Source organism: Phyllobates terribilis, unplaced genomic scaffold, assembly GCF_046119375.1.
Source record: "Phyllobates terribilis strain yellow unplaced genomic scaffold, ASM4611937v1 Scaffold_4__5_contigs__length_816908805, whole genome shotgun sequence".
Classification (NCBI taxonomy): Eukaryota; Metazoa; Chordata; class Amphibia; order Anura; family Dendrobatidae; genus Phyllobates; species Phyllobates terribilis.
The window spans coordinates 515,810,903-515,825,839 of NW_027362764.1; the positions used below are offsets into that span (position 1 = coordinate 515,810,903).

At 42.2% G+C, this 14,937-nt stretch overlaps 1 long non-coding RNA gene across 1 annotated transcript; it reads left to right on the top strand.

Annotated features, from left to right (window-relative positions):
• Positions 1 to 8,527: 8,527 nt before the first annotated feature.
• Positions 8,528 to 14,737, top strand: LOC141265599 (uncharacterized). The gene is made up of 3 exons (XR_012320131.1): positions 8,528 to 8,762; positions 12,065 to 12,115; positions 13,253 to 14,737. It is a non-coding gene; the product is annotated as an uncharacterized lncRNA (long non-coding RNA).
• Positions 14,738 to 14,937: the final 200 nt, after the last annotated feature.

Consider the following 14,937-nt stretch of genomic DNA (forward strand, 5'->3'; position numbering starts at 1 on the left):
GCCGCGTCCCCTGTGGAGTCTTGCGGCGCGGAGCGGCAGGGCTTTCCCTTGGACTGTATGTGGTGCAGGTGTGAGGGCGCCGCTTGTCCTGGGCTCTGTGTCGATCCGGCGGAGGTGGACTGGAGAGGAGCTGGGGACTGGGGATCAATCTATGGCCCATCTCTCTCTGAAGATTTAACACCGCCAGTGAGGCAGAGCTACAGAGACCTTTGAGGCTGTCAGTGTGCCTTGATTTTGGCCCAAGCAGTGTGCCAAAACCCTGTGAATACTCCTTTATGGAACTCTGATCATTACAGTGACATCTCTCACATCAGGGGAGTTATATAGAAGTGTGTTAAACACCAAGTAACCGCCTTCCATTGCTGATTTCTGAGAACGCTTCACCGTTCACCTTCACTGTCCCTGTGGTACATCTAAACTCCATCCAGTGGACATTTGTAATATAACAGCTATTTTTCACTATTTACTTCAAACGCCATCTTGGGGTCCACAAGGACATTTCAGCCTCAATTTATTACAAATATTGTTCACTCACTACTCTTGTGAGATCATCCAACACTCCATGGCCATCTAATAACCAGCTTTGGCCTCACATATCCAGTCTATTACTGGTCAATAGATAATCTGCTCTGGTGACTTCTTCTTTTCTTATCATGTAGTAGTTACAATCTACGAACTATGAATCTGTGAGTCTTCCGGTCCAGGCGCCGACCATGTGAACTCTGATTAACCGCTCATGTTCACCCCCCCTATACATCTACTCCGGGCTCCTGATTCTTGATTCCTGCAGCTCAGCAATTCTTTGAAATTTTCACACAGCTGAAGGCCATTTTCAAACTATATCACTGGCCTGTATGGACCGCTACCTTCTCCGTAGCGGGCAAAAACAATCTTCCTTTTCCAACCACTCTGACTCCTCCAATCATCATACTATGGCTCCTACTTTTGACCAAGAGGAACATACTGCCCAATCTGAGGGTGGAGAAGATTTGCGTCAACCCCCAAAAACGCCCCGCATTTCTAATTCAAAGAAAGGGGAGACACAAGTGGACCCTTCAGAACCAGCGGATGAGGTCACGGCTAGGCTATTACCTGAAATCAAATCCATAATACAATCCACACTAAACACTGCCTTGCTGGATCTATGAACAAGCCGAACAGCTTACTGAGTTAGAATCACGAATATCGAACATCGAGGATGATTCAAAAGAGGACCATTCCAAAATATCTGCTATTGTCAGTGAAAACATAATTTTGAGAGACCATATAGATGACCTTGAAAATCGCTCTCGTAGAAACAATCTGCGTTTTGTGGGTCTACCTGAATCGTATCTTTAAAACACCTTGAAACCCCTATGTGAAAATGAAGTCCCAAAAGCCCTAAAACTACCTGAATGTAAAAGGGGGAAAGGGTTCACAGAATTGATTCTCCACCTGCTATCTCTGGAGCCCATAATACAATCAGACCAAGACAGGTCATCATGAAATTTCTGGACTTCAATGATAAAGCGGACATTATCCGAGCATACAAACAACTAAACCACCCATTGATCATTCAAGGCCATAAAATCTTACTTTTCGAAGACTACTCCATCGAAGTAACCAGGGAAAGGAAGTCCTTCAGCTCTATATGCACCAGACTGCACAAAGAAAAAATTTGCTTTCAACTCCGCTACCCAGCTACTCTACACTTGAAGCACATGTAGCACCCTGAGGATTCGGCTGCTACAGGGGTATTGCACCTCAACCCAGAGGTGTGATATTCCACTCCCGGGTAAGGATGGAGTGTGGAACTGAGCTAGTAGGCTGCATGCACTACACACATCCCATTTCCGGGGAACAGACCGATGGTACTCCCACTAGAGAAATGTGCAGGTACGACAGTGTCTGTTCCTGGCTGGAGTGGGAGGGGGGTGGAACATCCCAGTAGTGTAGGGGCAGATAGGGGGAGCAGCCTGGGTAAAGTTAGGAGCTCATTGGGTGCTGGTCACCTGAGCTCACACATAGAGGGAGTATATAAGGTGGGAACCATCTTAGATCAGGGTCAGTCAGTCAGTCAGTTGTCAGTCTGTGAGACGTCAGTCTGTCAGAGTGTAACCTGAGAAGCAGAGCAGAGGAGAAGAGAGAGAGACCCAGAGGCGCAGAGGGGACCCCAAGAGCCCATAAGAGAGCTAATAGGGTGAAGGGTCGGCAACAGGGTACCGGATCCCAAGCTGGCAGAGGCTACAGCACACCTTAGCCAGGAACCGGAGGTCGTGGGCAGGATCTGCCACGATCACCCACTAAATCCACCCGGAAGGCAGACCAAGAATAGGGTCAGGGAGCCCAGAGGAGGCTTGACCAACAAGAGGCCCGAGGGAGCCGGACTTAGGTGGATCCCTGGTGGGAACGGCCAGAAGAAGGGAGAGACAGAAAGGAGCTCAGGACCACACTCCGGAGTTGCCTGGGAGTTGACCGAGTCCAGGACCTGGTGGACGCAGCACGGCTTGGGTGGTCACTGCTGTACACAGTGACCCGAGCAACACCAGTAAGTAAAACCCTGGAACTGCATTTTATGCCTCTGAGTCTCCTTGCTGCACCTTCACAACCACCATCCTCCACGGCTGACCCCCTGAGGCTATACCCCTCCCGTTGGGGGTTATACTACCTAAGCTGCACTCACATCATCAGCCTCAGTGGACCCTGCTGCAGCGGCGGCCGTATTGACCGCAAATCAACGGGTGGCGTAGTCGACACAAAAGAACATCTAGTAACATCATAAGGACTGCCACACACTGAGCTTGACACCCTGGGCACGGACCGGGTCACAGCCACTCGGAGACTACAACCCCCATCTGATCCGGCTCCGGGTATCCCCAACAACACTGGCCCAGGGGGCGCGTCACACACACATAGCTCTTTCCGGGAATTTACTTCACCTGTTAAAGCGGATTCATTTGTCAATAATCTCCTGTGCCCAAGGGCTAGCCCTGAACAGATCCACCAAGAGGTAACTCCTCGCTCACGGTCCCCTAAGGGATCTACGAGGCGAGGAGACAGAGGAGACAAGAGCTATAACAAACGTTGATTCAATGAGTTTCTCCTTTTATACACCTGGAGACCCCGGAGTAAAGGTATATATGAAGGCAACTGCTTCCGACTGTCTCCCCTCTCGGACTTTTACAACTTTGACTAAAGTTATTTATTTTTTCCATAATTGTGGTGGGAGGGGAGAATGGATTCAACAAGGGATCAAAAGGAAGAAAAATTCTGCTAAAAAACAACTTAGGAAAAGAGGGTTAATTTGTAATTTGTAATGTTACACACATGGTCGGGCAGAAGTGAGGCCCAGGGGAAAGGTTTTTTGTTTTGTTTTTTCCTAGCGAGCAGCTACAAATTGTCTTCGCTCTTGCTAGGTCAGTTTTTTAAAATTTTGGTTTATTGTTACTTAAATTTGTTACACATGTTCAAGCATTGCTCCTTAGTGCATAATCTAATTACATGTCATGATTGTCTTGTAAGTATTTCACCAGGCATGTTTATGTAGCGCCCCGAGGGTTCGGCCGCTACAGGGGTATTGCACCTCAACCAGAGGTGTGATATTCCATTCCCGGGTAAGGATGGAGTATGGACCAGGGCTCAGTAAGCTGCATACACCACACACACCCCATTTCCGGGGGACAGCTCTATGGTGCTCCCTTTTATATATATATGCAGGCACATCTGACGATATCCCTGGCTGGAGTGGGGAGGGGGGAGGAAAACCCAGTGGTGTATGAGCAGATAGGGGTTGGGTTCTGAGCATAGGAAGGAGCTCATTGGGTGCTGGTCACCTGAGCTCACACACAGAGGAGGAGGTATAAAAGGTGGGCACCATCTTAGTTCTAGGAGAAGAAGAGAAGTTCAGTGGAGAAGTGACAGGGAGCAGAGGCTCTGTAGGAGCTCTGCTCAGAAGGCAGGCCTAGAGAAAAGGCCGGGGCCAGAGAGGAGGAAGGAAGGAGAAGTAGGCCTAGAGAAGAGGCCGAGGGAAGGGGGAGAAGAAGGAACAGGAAAGAAGGAGAAAAGACAGAGGAGTAGAAAGGCTCAGAAACAAGAAGGAAGAAGGGACCCTAAGAACCCACGAGATAACAGGTGAAGGGTCAGGTAGAATAAGGGTACCGGATTCCCAAGTTGGTGGAGGTAAATTATCCCTCAGCCAAAGACCGGAGGTCGTTATCATTTATTGGTGCGACCCCCCGCCAAACCTGCTAGGAAGGCACCATAAAGGATAGCGGGAAACGGGGCCCACGTTTACCCACATAGATCCGTGGCAGCTGGACAGAAGTTTGGTCACTGGTGGGGCACGAGCCAGAGAAAGGATAGAAGGGAGTCCTGTGCCATATTCTTGAATTGCCTGGGGGTTGACCGAGCCCCTCACCTGGTGGACGCAGCACGGCTTGGGCAGTCATTACCGGCGGAAGTGACTTTCACATTAACTATGAGTAAAGACCCTGGACTGCAACACGTTGTCTTTGCGTTTCTTACCGCGCCAGCACTAACGGTACTGGGACGCCCTGCACCACAACCCCCACCATCTACTCTCACTGCCCTGAGGCTACACTCCTCCCGTGGGGAGTTATACTATTCTCTGCTGCACCCACAACACCAGCCTCAACCATCTGCCCCGCAGCGGCGCTTCACCCTGACCGCAATCCACGGGTGGCGTAGTCGGACATTGACCTAAAACATAGAGAAGACTTCCACTGGTCTGACCACCCTGAGCCACGGGATCGGGTTGCCACTACTACCCCCCATCACCGCGCAGAAGCCCGGTTCCGAGTGCCCCACAGCCCAGGGGGCAAGTCATTTATCTCTACAGTCTCTGAATATGTTTATAGTGTCATGGAATGTTAAAGGTTTGAGGTCTCCCCAAAAGAATGAAAGTCCTTAGACATTTAAAACGTTTAAAGCCCGATATAGCCCTCCTTCAGGAAACACATTTACCGGAGGCAGATTTCCCCCGGATGAAAAAATTATGGGTGGGTGGTGTCTATGGCTCATTGTCCGTGGATAGAAAGGTTGGAGTCTTAATCCTTATCAATAAACAATTTATACACCAGATCATAAGCCAGCAACAAGATGGAGAGGGAATGTTGATACAATTAACATTAACTACATCTTGTGGATCCTTCTCTATCTATAATGTATATGCCCCTTATATAGGAAACAAATCCTTTTTCAAACAATTGGAGACTAGACTTTTGCTTGACTCCAATCCTAACAAAATAGTAGGCGGAGATTTTAATTCGGTGGTTTCAGTGAACGAGGATAGGAAAAATACTGCTGGTACTCCGCAATCAATAACCTCGCATGACAAAGCGCTAGCACCTCTTATGTCTACCTGCCATTTAATTGATTCATGGAGGTTCCTGAACCCTAGTAATAGAGAATTTACACATTTCTCACACGCCAATGACTCTTGGTCTCGTATCAACTATATTCTTGTCTCTCCTTCTCTGTTGGCTAAATTGATAACTGTACACATTGATAACATTGTTATTTCAGACCATGCTCCAGGACCTGGTCTCTAATCTGAGCTGCTGTTAACTTGCAATTTCTGAGGCTGGTGACTCGGATAAACTTATCCTCAGAAGCAGAGGTGACTCTTGGTCTTCCTTTCCTGGGGCGGTCCTCATGTGAGCCAGTTTCTTTGTAGCGCTTGATGGTTTTTGCAACTGCACTTGGGGATACTTTCAAAGTTTTCCCAATTTTTTGGACTGACTGACCTTCATTTCTTAAAGTAATGATGGCCACTCGTTTTTCTTTACTTAGCTGCTTTTTTCTTGCCATAATACAAATTCTAACAGTCTATTCAGTAGGACTATCAGCTGTGTATCCACCTGACTTCTGCACAACACAACTGATGGTCCCAACCCCATTTATAAGGCAAGAAATCCCACTTATTAAACCTGACAGGGCACACCTGTGAAGTGAAAACCATTTCCGGTGACTACCTCTTGAAGCTCATCAAGAGAATGCCAAGAGTGTGCAAAGCAGTCATCAAAGCAAAAGGTGGCTACTTTGAAGAACCTAGAATATAAGATAGATTTTCAGTTGTTTCACACTTTTTTGTTAAGTATATAATTCCACATGTGTTAATTCATAGTTTTGATGCCTTCAGTGTGAATGTACAATTTTCAAAGTCATGAAAATACAGAAAAATCTTTAAATGAGAAGGTGTGTCCAAACTTTTGGTCTGTACTGTATATAGTGTGCATGTATATATGTAGTATACAGTGTGTGTGTATATGTATATAGTGTGTATGTGTATGTAAACAGTATATAGTGTGTATGTATACAGTATGTAGAGTATTTATGTATACAGTATATAGAGTGCGTATGTATATATGTAGTATATAGTGTGTGTCTATGTATATAGTGTGTGAATATGTATACAGAGTGTAGAGTACTTATGTATACAGTATATTGTGTGTATATGTATACAGTATATTAGTGTGTATATGTATACAGTATACAGAGTACTATAAAGTGTGTATGTAGTATATAGTGTGTGTATATTGTACAGTATATAGTTAAAATCAATTACCGTCATTTTCCGAAAAGTCTCAGCTCTCGCCTAACACATAGGATGATAACTATTTCATGTACTATAGGGAGGAGACTGACGAACAGATAAGGGAGGAGAACACGGTGAATGAGAACATCGCAGTTATGTAAGTGCAGATATTTACTGTTAATATAAGAAAATATAGATGTGTTCCTGTAGGAGAAATGGAATCTAGATTCCAACATCATTAATTCTCATGCCTTCCATAACCCATATCAGTCACATTTCTGTGATTTTTCGAATATAAAAAAAATTGGCCAAAAATGGGAAAATGGCAGAAGGACAGTGATTAGGTGCAGTGGTGACGTGGGTGGTCACTAACTTAATTGCTGCAGTACAAGATTTATCTTGTGAGCAATGGCTTTTATTATTTTACACCATTTTCTCCACTTTGGTCCAATTATACAAATCGTCCTGAAAATGTCACTGAGTCAACAGTCTTATGTTTGCCTATGAGGCTGTCAGGTTTTGCCAGTCAGTGCCTCAAGGTCTGTACTCAGACCGCGCTTCACGGACATCTGATCGAGGCATTAATGTATTCTAATAAATTGTAGACACTGCAGCCCCCTGTCTGCACGGCTGTTACTAGGTAACAGTCAGTGTCAGCTAATCAGTAGGGTCTCCATCTGAATTCAGACGTCTGCTTTCCTGGTATTTGGTTCATATCCTAATGATTGGTCATCAGTATTCTACTACTGGGAGACCCCTTTATCTGTGTAATGGAGGAAATGACATCACAGAAAAGAAAACCAGCCTTACCAACACCGGGTCAGATTACCAATGCACTAGCAGGATGCAGTAGAACCCCATGATAAAGGCGGGGGGCAGCAGAGACTTGCATAGGATGCCAGTCACACAGATACGTGTGATGCACAGTGTCTGGCTTACAGCCTATTGATGACGCCCATAATTTTAAATCAAGCGGGCTGCCCAGCACTATATATGTGCACCACACAGGACAGATGCCCTAATTCACCCAACCAACACTAAAGGGCCTGGCTGCACCCCGCAAAAAAATTTAAAAAGTGCAATAAAAAGATGAAAAATATTGCTAACGCATTGGTAATCTGACCTAGTGTTGGTAAGGCTTCTTTTCTTTTCTGTGATGTTTTTGAATTTAAGTCCTTTTCTGTGAGCCGTGATGGAGGAAATAGACAGATTTTGCATAGAGAGTATTTGGGTTGGAGTAAGAAACTGGGGAATTTACTCTTTCACGCTCCTGAAAACGAACCTTTTACAAATCCTAATCCCCACTGTTACTTGCACACTTACATGAGATGATATGATATATATTTCATCTATTGTAGGCACGAGACCACCGAAAACAAAGCAAACAAAACCACCACCAAGAGCAGGTAAGAGCAGAGATTTATTGAGCAAACCTTGTAGATGATAATGATAGAGATGATTCCTTACTACTGGATATATCTGACTGCACAGATTGCAGCCATTTATTGCTTACCACTTAGCATCTTATATTCCTGATTTTTTAGAAGTTTTGGAATTTTTGTTTTTGCTGAATGGTTCTTTGCTGCCTTTTGATTGGACACTGCCATGTCTGCAACGGTTTCCTTTTGGATTCTCTTCAAAGAAATTGTATGCAAATTTTTTTTTGCCAGGTTTTTTCTAACCTCTTCAAGGAAGAAAAAAAAGCTAAAAAATCTCATATAAACAACAAAGTGAATTTCCCATAGGATTGAATTGGAATTTTTTTCCAAGAGTTATTGGAGCAATTTTTGAGGTGGATTTTGGAGGGGAATTTGCTTAAAAAGAAATATCAAAAAATTCTATGTGCACATACTCTTTGTGATGTAACCAAGTGTTAGTGTCAGTATTCCGGGTTTTCTAGGTAACCTTGTGAATGATTTTGCCCTTTGTTAAGATGGAGTTTGCTGTTTTTGTATGCCCTACTTCCTGTTCGTTTGTTTAAAACTCGGCTCAGATGCTGGCTTCCTTGCTGGAGTATTCTGCTTCCGTTTCCCTTCAGTCCAGCTGCCTTGTCCTACTATTATCTCCCAGATCTCTTGTGTATTTACCAGGTTAATCTTCACGTGTTTCTCAGCAGCAGCGAGCTTCTACCTGTGGCTCTGGACATTCTCTGCATATGTAAGCTACACTCACTGTGTTATCATTAACCTGTTGACTTTGGAATTTAACCCTTGGCTCACTCTACCGGGTAAGAACTGTGTTTCTGAACTGTGTTGTTGTTTAACCCTTCGTTCACTCCCTCCGGTGAGGGCTGATGGAACTATTTACTGGAATATTACTTAAATGTGAACTTGTTTCTGGACTTCCCTGAATCTACGCCTCATCTAGGATTAACTTGTGAACTTGTTCTTGGACTTCCCTGTGGCCACGTCACCAGTGTGTCAGACTTTCCTTTTGATCACATTTGTGTGAGGACTCCGTCGTAAGAACATTGCAGACTTTGCTATATAGGTTCCAAAGACTTAATATCGCTGGACTTATTTCATTTTATGTCACTACGGGTTATCTGTATATTGTTTTTGGGTGTTATTGCTGTTGCACAAATACATTATTTGCATTAAAGAAACCCGTCTCTGCTTGTTCATTGCCCCACGCTATCAGAATCCTCGAGTTCCTACAATAGTATTACAGTTAGCTTTACAATGTGTTCACATTGACCCTTTTTACTTAGTTTTTAAAGCAGAATCTCGAAAATCTTCATCAAAACTTCGAAACTCCTCAAAAGCTAGGAATTTTTGCTTGGATCTCACTCCAAAGATTGAGGGAAAAGACTTAGTGTGAATACACTCTTAAGGTCTGGTATAATGTGTTTCCCCTCATTGTTCCAGTGGTTATACCTTTTTTTTCATCATGATAATTCAATAGAAATCATTTCATTTTGCGAGATGCATTGTAATTTTTATTAACAGAATAAGTATTGCATAAGTAATAAATGTTGAAAAACTTGTGAGTTTTTTAGGGAATGAAATTAAATCTGCAGTAATTTCACCATTGCTCATTGGGATTTATAGTCACAGCACCCACCGTTCAGTATATAATACATGATAACATTATTCTACAAGCCAAGTACAATCACACTGACAAGACGACTTATTTATTTTTTTTGTTTTACAAACTAATATATACTTTTCTAAAGCCACATTCCATGTATTTTTTTATAATTCATATGACACATACACTGTATTTTCTGAACTATAAGATGCACTGTTTTAGCAAGAAAAAATTATGCTTAAAGTATGTGCACCTTATAATCCAGAATCAGGAGAGCGCGGACACAGCAGCATTCCCAGTTACTGAGAAAACTATGCAGCTGCACAGCTCTTTCTCCTCCAGCCCAACACTGAGCAATCTGATTTATGCAGGGCAGGAAAGGAAGGTACCAGGACCTGCATAGATGCTGCAGGGCATGACCAGCTGAAAGACCTTTCAGGTTACTTATGTGCATAGAAGGAACTTCAAATTGTGCTAGTATATACACAGTGTGCAGCAGAGGTTTGTTTAGTGATGTAGCAGAGCTGTGTGTGTTTATGTAGCAGAGCTGGGTGTTTTTTGATGTTGTAGAGCTGAGCTGTGTGGGTGCGTGTATATGTATGTAAGAGAAGAGTGAATATGTATTGGAGTTGTGTGTGCAGCAGAGCTGTGTTTGTATGTTACAGAGCTGTGCATATACAGCAGAGCTGAGTGTGCATATACTGTGCATGCAACAGTGTGGTGTATATGTGCGTGCTGCAGAGAGTTTACATAATGTGAGTACTGTAAAGCTCTATGTGTATAATACACAAGCTGCAGAGCAACACTAAGAATAGATCCATTACCTCCTTATTTTACCCTTGTGCATTAAAGTTAGTGATATTGACCCCTCCACGTCTTTACACCAACAGGGAAGCTTTAATTAATAGGAAATTTGTTTTTTCTATTTTCTGCTCTCTAAGCCTGGGGACTATTTTATAGTAATGTTCGTTCTAGAGTTCTACCTCCTGCCCGAGCACAGGTCTGGGATAGTAATTAGTAGAGCTAAAAGGCTTCTCCAGGACTATAACATGTTCTATCCCTAGAATACACAAGCATTGTTTAACCCCTTCTGGACATGACCAATTTCTGTTTTTTGTGTTTTCGTATTTTTCTCCCTGTCTCCCAAGAGCCATAACTTTTTTTCTGTCCACATTGACATATGAGGGCTTGTTTTTTCTTGGACGAGTTGTATTTTTGAATGGCACCATTTATTTTACCACAAAGTGTACTGGAAAAGGGAAAAACATTCCAAGTGCGGAGAAACTGAAAAAAAACCTATGCAATTCTGGCATTGACATTGTGTGGTAAAAAATGATCTCCTAATATCATTCTCATCAATATGATTATGGCAAAACCAAACTTGTACAATTTTTTTCATTATTTCAGTGGTGAAAAAAATCTGATATTTGTAAAAAAAAAAAAAAGGGGGGGGATTATGTCGCCATTTTTTAAAACTCATAATGTTTTAATTTCTTTGTCGATAGAGCTGTGTGAGTTATTTTTGTGGGGTGATACGCTTTTATTTATACCATTTTTAGATAGATATGACGTTTCGATTGCTTATCACAGCATTTTCTTTACAGTTTGTTTTACAAAACGTAATTTTGTCATTTTGAATTTTTTTCTGCTTATGTTGTTTACTCATCAGGTTGTTTCTTTTTATGATTTGATGGATTGGACATTTATGGAAGTGGTGATACCACAGATGTATATTTTTTTGTTATCTTTGATTTCTAAATGTGGGATAAAGGCAATGATGCGAACTTATACTTCTAGTTTTTCCATGTTTTCTTAAAACTTTTTTTTAAAACTTTTTACTGTATTTATTAGTCCACTTAGGGGACTTGAACATATGATAGTCTCATTGCTTGTACTATACTTGCTGCACAGAGTAAAAATCACACTCGCCTTTGAAGCCAGTCACTAGTTGGGTTTCAAAGGATCTCCGTGTTAACTGGCATGGAGGACTTCATCAGTGTCCTGCAATCACTTTATATGGGTGCATGTAATGATGCGCCACAATGACAACTATTAATGCCACTGTTAGAGTTTGACTGCGTCATTTAATAGATTAACAGTCTCGTCTATTAGAGGTAGGTTCTGGCTATGTGTTACAGCCATTATTTGCCGGGTATGGGTTGGGCTCACCCCATGAGCTTTCTCCATACACCCGCTACTGACTTGCACCGTACATGTGTAGTGGATGTCGATAAAGAGTTAATCGATGGTGGTTTTATTCACTTGAATGGTGCGAGCTGCAGTAACAGGCACTTCCATTCATTCCGACGGTGACCAGAACAGTCTATACACTGTGCTACTTGCCTACTTCCCATGAGTTCTGGAGATCCCCTCATGTTTCATGAGTCTTCTGGACATATTTGTAGAGATAGCGAGTGTACTCAACATCATGGTATCTCTGGAAATGGAGGATGTTTTTCTTAACACTCATGTTACCTTGTTTCTATCTATTTTGTTTAGGCTTCAGTCCTTCTTAGCCTGTTTCTGTTGCTTCAGATAAACCTAAAAACAGTGAGTATACAAGATTCTTTCTGAACATACACACCCCTAGGTCTTACCATCATTCTGTAATATGCTGCCTCTAGCTTTAAGATTGAAATTTCCAGTGCGCTAAATTTTTACTAACTTATTACTAGCTAGTATAATTCATGGCAGTTGTCAACGTCTGCTGTTCTTTGTCTGCATTTGGGCATTTAAACATCATTCCCTTCCTATGGCAATGTTTTACACAAAGCTCCAAATCTGTATAGTTATTGTTAATATACAGACCATTTTTTGCATATAGACTTTTTTACATCTTTTTTGAGTTTTTTTATTCTCCTTCAGCCCCTCTGTGCTGAAGGAGAATAACAGGAGAATAATAGGGCTGAGCGGACCATCCTATTGTTCCAAATTTAATTTCCCAGAAACACACGGCTTCTCCTTGGTGCTTCAGGCCAGTTCACCGTTTATACTCGGCCAAACAGCCTATGGAGAAATAGAGACAACAGTGCACATGCTCGACTGATACCATTTTAGCCATGAGATGGCAACATGAGGGGGGATTTGCTGCTAAAAGGGGGAGATTTAAATATGAGTTGCATTGGCATACAAAATATATATGGTCTTAGTTTTGTACATACATACTGTATGCTTTTGGGAGTACCCTATTAAATGAACGGTTATTAAAACATAAATATTTTTACAGTGTATGGGGTTGCCAATGACCATATAATTTTAAAGGCATTTCCTTAATTTTTTTCTGAAAAATCGTGCACCATTAACCATCACATATAGGAATGGTTTCAGCATTAAATGACATTTTTTGTAGCTCTAGCAAACTATAAAGTAAATCATTTATTCATTACTAACCAGGATGATTAAATGTTAATAAACAAAAATATAGCTTGTCTGTTACTTAAAGGGGTTGTCTTGTACAAGTCAGCAATATTATATTAGTGGGGGTCTAACACCCAGCACTCCCTCTGATCAGCTATTATAAGCTCCGACTGAATATAAACACATGAAATAGAGTTTTAATATGTAGTCCCAGTCAATTTACAGCTTATAACAGTTGATCTTTGGAGATCGGTCCTGAGAATCGCTCATCAATGTTGTGACTGGAATGCGATTTAACATTATTGTTCGTTATATCTCCACTCTATGTAGGAAAATTGTGCTTCCATCTGGCAACAACAACATTTTCTATCTAACGGCAACAACTTCCATCAAACGGCAACAACTTACATTGAACAGCAACAACAACAACTTCCACTTAACGGCAACAACATCTTCCACTTAATGGCAACAACAACCACCATCTAACGGCAAAAACAACAACTTCCATCTAATGGCAAAAACTTCCATCTAACGGCAAGAACAACAACTTCTATCTAACGGCAGCAACAACAAATACCATCTAACGGCAACAACAACAACAATGTCAACAACTTCCATCTAACAGCAACAACACCAACTTCCATCTAACGGCAGCAACAACAAATATCATCTAATGGCAACAACAACAACCACCATCTAACGACAACAACAACAACAATGTCAACAACTTCCATCTAAGAGCAACAACACCAACTTCCATCTAACGGCAGCAACAACAAATATCATCTAATGACAACAACAACAACCACCATCTAACGACAACAACAACCACCATCTAACGGCAAAAACAACAACTTCCATCTGACGGCAACAACAACAACTTTCATCTAATGGCCGCAACAACAAATACCATCCAACGGCAACAACAACTTCCATCCAACGGCAACAACAACTTCCATCTAACGGCAAAAACACCAACTTCCATCTAACGGCCACAACACCAACTTCCATCTAACGGCAACAACAACTTCCATCTAACGGCAAAAACAACAACTTCCATCTAACGGCCACAACACCAACTTCCAACTAACGGCAACAACAACAGCTTCCATCTAACGGCATCAACAACAACAACTTCCATCTAACGGCATGAACAACAACAACTTCCATCTAATGGCAGCAACAACAACTTCCATCTAACGGCAACAACAACTACCATCTAACGGCAACAACTTCCATCTAAAGGCAACAACAACAACTTCCATCTAACGGAAACAACAACAACCACCATCTAACGGCTAAAACAACAACTTCCATCTAATGGCAACAACTTCCATATAACAGCAGCAACACCAACTTCCATTTATTGCAACAACAACTTCCATCAAACGGCAACAACACTAACTTCCATCTAGCGGCAACAAGAACAACAACTCCCATCAAACAGCAACAACAAATACCACCTAACGGCAAAAACAACAACAACTTCCATCTAACGGCAACAACAACAACTTCCATTTAACAGCAACAACAACAACAACTTCCATCTAACGGTAACAATAACAACTTCCACCTAACGGCAACAACAACTTCCATCTAAAGGCAACAACAACAACAACTTCCATCTAAAGGCAACAACAACAACTTCCATCTAACGGCAGCAGCAACAACTTCCATCTAACGGCAGCAGCAACAACTTCCATCTAACGGCAGCAGCAACAACTTCCATCTAACGGCAGCAGCAACAACTTCCATCTAACGGCAACAACAATTACTTCCATCTAGTGGTAACAACAATAAAGATATTTAAAAGAATCGGTCCTAATACAGATCCTTGCAGTATTCCACTGCTGACTATATCCTATTTAGAGAATGTACCATTTACTATGACTCTTTGTTTCCTGTCTTTTAGCCAGTTCCTTACCCATCTGCATTTAGTTTCCCCCCTAGTCCCTTATAAGGCTGTTATGTGGTGCATAAGTCCAGATAAATCACATCAGCTGCATTACCAACAT